The sequence below is a fragment of the Haliotis asinina genome, chromosome 10 (assembly GCF_037392515.1).
Source record: "Haliotis asinina isolate JCU_RB_2024 chromosome 10, JCU_Hal_asi_v2, whole genome shotgun sequence".
NCBI classification, from domain to species: Eukaryota; Metazoa; Mollusca; class Gastropoda; order Lepetellida; family Haliotidae; genus Haliotis; species Haliotis asinina.
This window is the reverse complement of record NC_090289.1, coordinates 47,767,452-47,776,326: the sequence shown is the minus strand read 5'-3', so window position 1 is coordinate 47,776,326 and position 8,875 is coordinate 47,767,452. Positions and strand designations below refer to the sequence as shown.

Genomic DNA, 8,875 nt, shown 5'->3' with positions numbered 1-8,875 from the left:
TGTGAAACACAGTAATACAGAATAAAACAATAAACCTTAGTCACAAATGCATTCTTCTACAAAGCATCAAGTTGTCGTAACACTGCACGTGCGGCAATAACGTTAAGTCTCCTTACATACATGACCATTAGGCTTCGCTATGCCAAAAGCCCTGTCAAAAATGTGAAATACAGTTCAGAGTTTGGTAAATTACACCTCCCACATTTCCGGGTTTTGACAAGATTGTGTTCCATGGCATTATCACAAGACCACTCGTAAATGGCGATTTTGTAAGTGATAGCTAGTTTTTGTATCCGCTGACTGGACTCATGCTTTAACTGAAATTCAGCTTGATTTTGTTTGTTTACGTAGATCTATCTTGGTTGGTAAGCGTGGCAAGGGGAATGAACTCTGTCACGACTCTTGTTCAGATAACATAAGATTTAATCGTTTGCACATTTGTGAATTTTGCTTGAAATATCAAGATACATTAAACATCTCATTCGACCCCGATTTGCTACTAATTCGGTGTATAATAAACTTGAAAACATTTGTTTAGCTTTCATTAAGAAAATGTATCCACCCTTACAGTGAAATTTCATTGTATATGTTTTACCCAACCGGCCAATTTATTATAAGAACTTCATTTAGTTTGTCCAGAAATATGTCTTCATCTTTAAATCACAATATGGTGCATCCAGATCCCTGAAAATAAGTATCAGGTATATGTATGTCTTAATTTGTCGCCCAAACAATATGTTGACTTTAAAAAAAATGGGGACACTCGGGAGTGCAATTGATGAATCATTTGGCTTTTCATAAGCTTAATTAGGGTCCAGTAAAGTACCGGAATGGTGTGGTATGCTGTAGTAGGTTTAGATAATGACACTGAAGCCATGAATGAACCAGTGATCAGGGATCAAGATAAATTCAGTCAAGATGTTCTAAATTATGCAAAGCATATTTTGGTTTAGATTTATGAAATGCAATATCAATTCAATATTTTGAATCTGGTCTTCCAAACTTGAATTATGTACAGTTTTAATACTGAAAAGGGTAATTAATAATTTTGATCAACCTGAAAGAGTAACCATAGAGACAGCATATCCTTCTTACAGCCAAGCATGGCACAAATTCCACTTAGACATGCGCTGGAAATACACTTATGTGCATCATGTGGGCCCATTTCATAACACTATGTTAGCAGTACAACTGTAAGTAAGGCAAATCAGGGAGACACACCCATGGGGCACAGTTGTAGGGTCATATAGCTGAACCTTCTACCTAGTTATTAGTAAGTGGGGTAGCCTTGAGCTTAAAGTGTTAAAGTGTTCTCTCATCCCACTGAAGATCCAGGTTTGACTCCCCACATGGGTACAATGCACAAAGTCTTTTTCTGGTTTTCCAAGTTGTGATATTGCTGGATTATTGCTAAAAGCAGTATAAACCTAAACTTACTCTTGCTGGTTAGTGGAAAAAGATGAATGTTTAAAGGTTACAGGTTACATTCAAGACGACCCATCTTAGCGTGGGGTTGGGGTTGGAGAGACGAGATGAGGGGTAGCCTAGTGGTTGTGGATATAGCATTGGCTTGTCACACTGAAGATCGGGGTTCATTTTCCCACATTATGTGTAGTGTGAGAAAGTTCATTTCTGGTGAAATTGCTGGAATATTGCTGCCCTAAAGTGCTGAAATCGGAGTAAACTAAACTCACTCACATTAACAGCGTAAGATGAAGACTTCCTTGGAGTCACCTTAGAGACTTTAGTGTACTGGTATCTGAGAGACATGTTACTTCATGATATGATGGTGGGTGGTGTAACAATGCGTACATGTTGTACAAATACAGTAATATTGCATGCCTCACCTCACCTCACCTCACCTCACCTCACCTCACCTCACCTCACCTCACCTCACCTCACCTCACCTCACCTCACCTCACCTCACCTCACCTCACCTCACCTCACCTCACCTCACCTTGATCCTTGATCTGAAGATCTGAAGAAGTCTTTTTTTATGTGATGTCTTTCTTCCTTTGATTTATCTAGAATTCCAAAGTGATTGGACAATACATTAACATCAAACTACTCTTTATGACTGTTCCTTCTTTACTGGCCTTGCATTTAGTTACATTAGTTAGTAGCCTTAGTTACACCAAAATTGAAATGAATTTTGAAATCTTTTCCATTTTTGTAATATTTCTGCTGCTGGTGTAAGTATGTCCCAGGAATTATTGCAGTTTCTTAATACTGGTGGTATATTAGAGAGATCACATGCTTGATTCTATCGGTTTTGTGATGGATATTGTCTAGCTAGCATGTGTTCAGTCTTATAAATGTGTAAGATGTTTTTCAGGTTTCATAGATTTGAGAGAGAAGGAGAGAGAAGGACCAGTTATCAGAAGTCAGATGACAATAACGTGTTCGCATGTCTAGAAAGTTGAGATCTACGTCGGTATTTTCATAGATATATCTAACATTTAACAACAAACATCACTATGTTAACTACCCTCAAAGGATATAAATAGGATGTATTAGGTGAGTACAGCAGAGCGTTTTGAAATCTGTCATACATATCTATCTTACTCAACCATCTCTCCACAACTGAAGTGTTTTTCAAAGTGCCATATAAAAGGGAAGTTTGAAAGGCTGCCCAATTTGACATTTTCTGGTTTTACACATGTCATCAGATCTGTGCTGGCCTTGGGCTGGCTTAATGATTGTTAAGCAAATGTTGATGGATATGTGTTCAGGTCAGTTGGTAAACAGGTCATAGGTCAGTTCCCATTGTTTGCCGATCTGACAGTATTGAAGGGTTGAAGTTCAATTGTAATGGATATCAACTTGGGTGTGCACAGAAAATTCATATTCAACATGATAAGTAGCTTCTCCATTATGCTCTCACAACCAGCTTCAAGACAATTATTTTTAACAGTTCAAATGATCTGAAAGTACTACCAACTAAGGCGGCTCAAAAAAATGAAATGTTTCTCAAGGCTTTTTTTTTCAAAAGTGATGAGGGTGGTAGGACCTATTAAGATATTTTTGATAGAAAGAAGGTGTCAAGGGAGGAAAACATTTTATTTTTTTTCTCTCAGATATATAGCTTTGGAAGTTTAGCACATGTTAATGAGTTGTAGATTCAGTCACACTCGTTTGTGCAGACACTCATCTTTATAGTGGACAAGTGGATGATTTGACGTGGCCAAGTCAAAATGATTTTTTTAAAAGGCAATAAAACTCTGTTACTCGCACAAATAGAAGGGGTGTGCCAATGCTCGAGAAAAATTTCACTTTTTTGTATTTGGCCTAAGATGAAAAAGAGTATTTTACAGTGTTGACTGTCTGTATTTGTTATGTCTTATGTAATGTTTTATTATGCATCATCATCATCATCGTCGTCATCGTCATCATCATCATCATCATCATCATCATCATCATCATCATCATCTTTAACTTGCATCACTAAAGGCATTGATCTCAGCCTAAGATAATGCTGTGCGATATGAGAAGAATATAGTTGAAAACAGCATTTTAACTCACCATGCAGTCTACAATTTTATGGATTTTATGATTAAACAAATTTCACAGATTTGCATGCCTCCAATTCCTAAGTTATTTATTTGCTTCCAGTAGCTACTGTTATCATACTTGCTGATTCTCTAATCAGCATCCGTAACTCTTGCTCGCTCGCTCGCTCACTCACTCACTCACTCACTCATTTATCTGCATTCCTATATGTCAGCGTTTCAAAATTTCAAGAAAGAAACTTGTCCTGACTAACTTTCCACTTGCCCTGATTTTATGACAATGTTTGATGTTAATGTTTACTGGACTATTTATCGAAAAGTGATCAATTTCCTAAAGAATGATAGCTCTAAATTATTATTATTGCGAAATGTAATAGCTACATTATGAGCAGATATGAAATGAAATCCAAGTTTATTTGCAGTTTGAAACCATAGATGGAAATTATCTAGTAGCCCATGGACAAGTAAGATACCATTATTTGATTGCCCGAAATGAAAACTGACTTGTCGTGGGCGTTGGGCGATGGGATTTTTTACCCCCTGTATGTTATAACAGTACATGTGATATGCATACTGTTATCATAGTAAATGCGGTAAGCACAGTTATTTGTTTCATCGAAACCCCTCCTGAAAACCTGAGTTCTATGCTGAAAATATTACTTTGTTTCACTGAAAATGTTTTTTTGTAACATCACACATTTCATTATTTGAAGATCAATTTAGCAAATCACACTTCCTGGTGGCACTATTAATGGATGCGACAGATTCAGTTGTTGCTAGTGAGATAAGGATTTCATAGCACAGTTCTGTTAGGAGTCTTTTGATAAGTTAGGGCTGGCTGACATATATATGTGATAGATACGCCTTAGTATTCAAGCTGTATCACAGCGGACATCCAGAAGATTCCAATTTAGAATTCATAGTTCATCAGCACATTAGGTATCTGTGATGTAGGAATCTGACATCCTCTGCTGGATTCATGACATTTTTATTAATCAGCGGGCTGTTGGACAATACAACCTTTGCACTAAGACTACCTTAACATTATGTTAATGTATGGGACTCACAGCCACCTTAACGCTAAGAATACCTTAAGTCTGTGTTGAGGCATGGGACTCACCGCCACCTTAATGCTAAGAATACCTTAAGTCTTTGTTAAGGTGTGGGACTCACCACCACCTTAACACTAAGAATACCTTAAGTCTGTGTTAAGGTAATGGAGTCACTGCCACCTTAGTGCTAAGAATACCTTAAGTCTGTGTTAAGGTATAGGAATCACAGCCACCTTAGCGCTAAGATCGTTTTGTACAAAGGCATCCAGGGTCTCCCTTCACGAAGCAACCTTAACAAACGTTAACCTTTACTCCTATTCTTTAACTTTGCATAAAGGTTATTTTAGTGACTTACGACCACGTTAGTGCTTGGTGAAAGGAGGCAAAGATAGATAAGTTCTTTTACGTGGTTGACTGTGTTTTGCCGTAACCCCAGTGGTGTGAATCAAGTCTCAATACTAGCTCAAGTAGTGTAGTTTGAGCTTTGCTGAATAGTGTTAAATAACAACGTAAACTATGGTGGACTGTAAAACATCGTGTGAGATGAGAGATGAAAGTAGAAGCACTGATCCACATTATTAGACTATGGAACACAATTTCAGCCCTGTCATCACACCTGGGAACTTCTGTTCCCAAGGTTCATTGGTTAAAATATGATCCCCAAGTTTTGTTGTGTGATGTAAGAGATGAGGTGACAATGCTTTCTAAGTTGATCAGGTGGGGTAGGGAGGGAGTAAGCTAGTGGCTATGGCGTTCACTTGTCATACCAATACCCACATGGGTACAGTGTTTGAAGCACATTTTTGGTATCCCTGATTGTGATATTGCTTGAATATTGCTAATTGAAAGAGCTTAAAACTAAACTCACTCAAGAAAGGATGATGGGTGTTTATAAACAAATTTCATTATAAAAAAAGGATCCTGCATGGTACTCATAGCATCAACCACAGGTTTTATTGACATAGACTTGTTATTTCTAACTGTATATTTCTGACTGGTAATTCAATATATATATTCGAATGTCAGCTTTAAGCTTGTCAGAATATGTTTCATTGATCTAAAGAATCGAGAGGCAGACACCATTATGTTCTATGCCATAAGGTCTGGGTCATTGAATTTCAAGACACTTTGCACTCCGTTTACAGAGAATTGAGGTTCTTCACTGTAGTTGTGGTAAACAAACTTTGTTGTTTTCACATGTACTTGGGTGAGTACACTAATGAGTGTTTGCATGAAATCATGGATCAAGGCGTGATTAGGGAGCCCATTGATGTAAGGCAATTTGATATACAGAGTTGCTTCCCTTAAGTGTCCCAGGAACCTACAATGGTTTTGTATCAGTGACAGATATGACTTATTGTTAGATAAGAAAATGTATTTGTTATTGGTAAATGTAAAATACATATGATATGCATCCTGTAATGGCATGTCCAAAGCATGATTTTAGTAACACTATATAATATGGAATATGTTCACTGATTCGTTTGTGTTTACATATTAGTATTTTAATCATGGTAAACTATTCTAGGGTTATTGGCAATGTTTCAGATTTGATTAGCAATGTAAGCATGCATTTACTACTGGGGTTTTCCTAGCAGCCCCTTTCGTGTAGAAGCCCATGGGCTACTATTCGGAAGATGTTTCCAAACAGAAGCCCATGTGCTTCTGTTTAATTCAAATGTGGACCCGTGAAGGTCCCGAGGTAGAATAGCAACACATGCTTGCCTTAAAAGGCGACTATGCTTGGCGACTAGCAGGATTGGGTGGTCAGGCTCGCTGACTTGGTTGACACATGTCATCGGTTCCCAATTGCACAGATCGATGCTCATGCTGTTGATCACTGGATTGTCTAGTCCAGACTCGATTATTTACAGACCACCCCCATATAACTGGAATATTTCTGAGTGCAGCGTTAAACTCAACTCACTCACTCCTTAATTCAAACGTGTGTCAAATGAGAGTAGCCTCCCTTTTACACTATACAAATGATCTATGTTATTTCTTCCTATATTTGACATGGCGACCATATCGGTGTCAACAGAGATGATCCTTTGTGCAATGGACTGACTTGATTGAACCCCATAGTTCCCAAGGATCAATTCTTAAACATTTCAAAGTTTTCAAGAGTTATTTTGGAGTTTTTACTCATTCTCTCTCATTTCAAATTCATTGCAATATTCGTGAAAGTAATATGAAAAAGAATTCCTTCATTTGTTGCCTCATGATTTTTTATTCCATATGATTATCACTTTCTGGATAAAAGCCCATGTTTCAGAACATAAGCCTGGGCTACGATCAGGTGTCAAAGTTCACTTTTCAAAAACCCTAATTTCCGTATATAAGCCCAGGGCTTCTTATCGGAAAACCCTGGTATTCTTTAGTTAGTTATGAAATTCAATATTTAGGTTTCAAAACATATGAGAAATAACACACTAAATGGATATTCAATACAATATAAAACATAGCAAAACTTACCATGAGGTTATTTTCAATGGTTGTTCTCTGAGTTTAAAATTACTGAGAATAATATCAACAGAATATTTCCTCAGATTTTGCATGCATGATACCTTCAATTTGAAAGTGAAGGTTGCTGTCACTGAAGATAATGAAATTACAGGCATGTGCTGTCCTAATGTCTTGACCACCTTGTCCAGTATGTACCTTGAGGATAAGTTGTTTGAAAATCATTTGGTCTCTTACGTAGACATGCAACTTATCTGACCCTTTGAATAAGGATTTTTTTTAATGGCGCTTCTTTATTATGGAATTTTCAACACCTACAATTCATGTCCATCCACTTGCTAGAGTTGGTCTGTCATTGTTGTATGCAGATTATCACGTCTTGACGTAGAGAAGGTGTGAGTTGAAAATGTTCAATGTCCATTATATCTTTACATCTTAAAGGATGTTTTATTAAAATGGGTGCTGCAGTCTGTCTCACGGTCATTAACATGTGGTTTCACTGATAACGTGCCTGTATTTCCAAGTATTGTTTCTCGTCACACATACCTCTTCCTGGTTAGTGCCTGTTTTCGTGGATCAAGATCCGTCATCGTGACAGGAGATATCTTAGAAGATAACAAGTCATCATGAAGATATAGCACAATATAGAAACAATGGATGAAACCAGATGCCTACATCTAGAATGTCATCTTGAAGGAACGCGTGGGCTGCAGTAATTTTCATTTGCAAATTTTCTTAAATGTTTGTGTATTTTTCCTTATTTTATATGCTTAGATGCTCTACACTAATGACATTTTTCAATATTAAATAGTTAGTGAGAGTGAATTTTGGCTTTATGTTGCTTTTAGCAATGGCCAAACCGTTTCCCCATCCCAAACTTGATTGTTATGTATGTAGTAGACCCTTTGGCATACCAGGAAATGTAAGCAAATGGTTTTGTACTTAGTGACAATAAATTAATGATCATTGTTAAACAACTTTATTATTGATGTGTCCAAAATTAGGAGTTGTTTTGTCAATTGCATGTTACTTTGCAAAATGTGGTTTTGCTGCATTTATTAGATTTTGGGTCAGTGAGCAGTTCATCAGTCTTAAATGAAATCAAACAGACTGTAGAAGGTTAAGTCATATGACCATCTTATCCCACTGGTTACCTATTCTCTGCTTGAACAGAGGCAAGTTTTAACAACGCACTTTCCTAAGGTACAGCATGTACATGTGCAATGTGTGATTCACTGTGGGGCAGAACAACACTCTTTTATACTTATTTGGTCACGTCTTTCCTTCAAGTTTAATGCTTATGTTTTGTGTTTGCCAGATCAACATATCAATGACAACTGGCATACAATATATTCCATTACAGTAATGTCGATAAAACTGACCACTAGGTAACGTTTGCTTCATAAATACGATAACAGTGAAATAGGTTTGAAACATATTCAACAATAGTAAGTGTTTATGGTCCTCATGATTTTAGTTGAAGGCTGCTAAGATTTGTTTTTACTGACATGGCTTTGTGAACAGGCGGAGAGGGGAAGTTAATACGAACTCAATCAGTCAGACACTTGAACTTTGATCACTATGAGGAAAGCATAGATAGTGAAGTTTTCAAAGATCAGGATTTAAAGCCTCTTTGAAGGGGCAATACTGTTTGTATAAACGTTTATTGAGCTTGTAAAGTATACATCATTTGTCACATACGAACTGCACACAAATGTTTCATTGTTCTGTTGTTAGGCTTTGACAGTATAGCTACTTACAATGGAATTTAAATGTCCTCTTACGTAACACTTTACTTAAGTTGTCAAAGATAGATAGATAGCGGGTTGAATTTCGTCATGTGCGTCTACT

At 37.1% G+C, this 8,875-nt stretch overlaps 1 protein-coding gene across 1 annotated transcript in view; it reads left to right on the top strand.

Moving 5' to 3' along the window:
• The first annotated feature begins 178 nt into the window (after positions 1–178).
• LOC137297903 (inositol-trisphosphate 3-kinase homolog) overlaps positions 179–8,875 on the top strand; it is a 55,730-nt gene continuing 47,033 nt past the window's right edge. The window contains exon 1 of the mRNA XM_067829891.1: positions 179–269. The gene's annotated coding sequence lies outside the window, so the exon portion shown is untranslated. The remainder of the gene's footprint in view (positions 270–8,875) is intronic.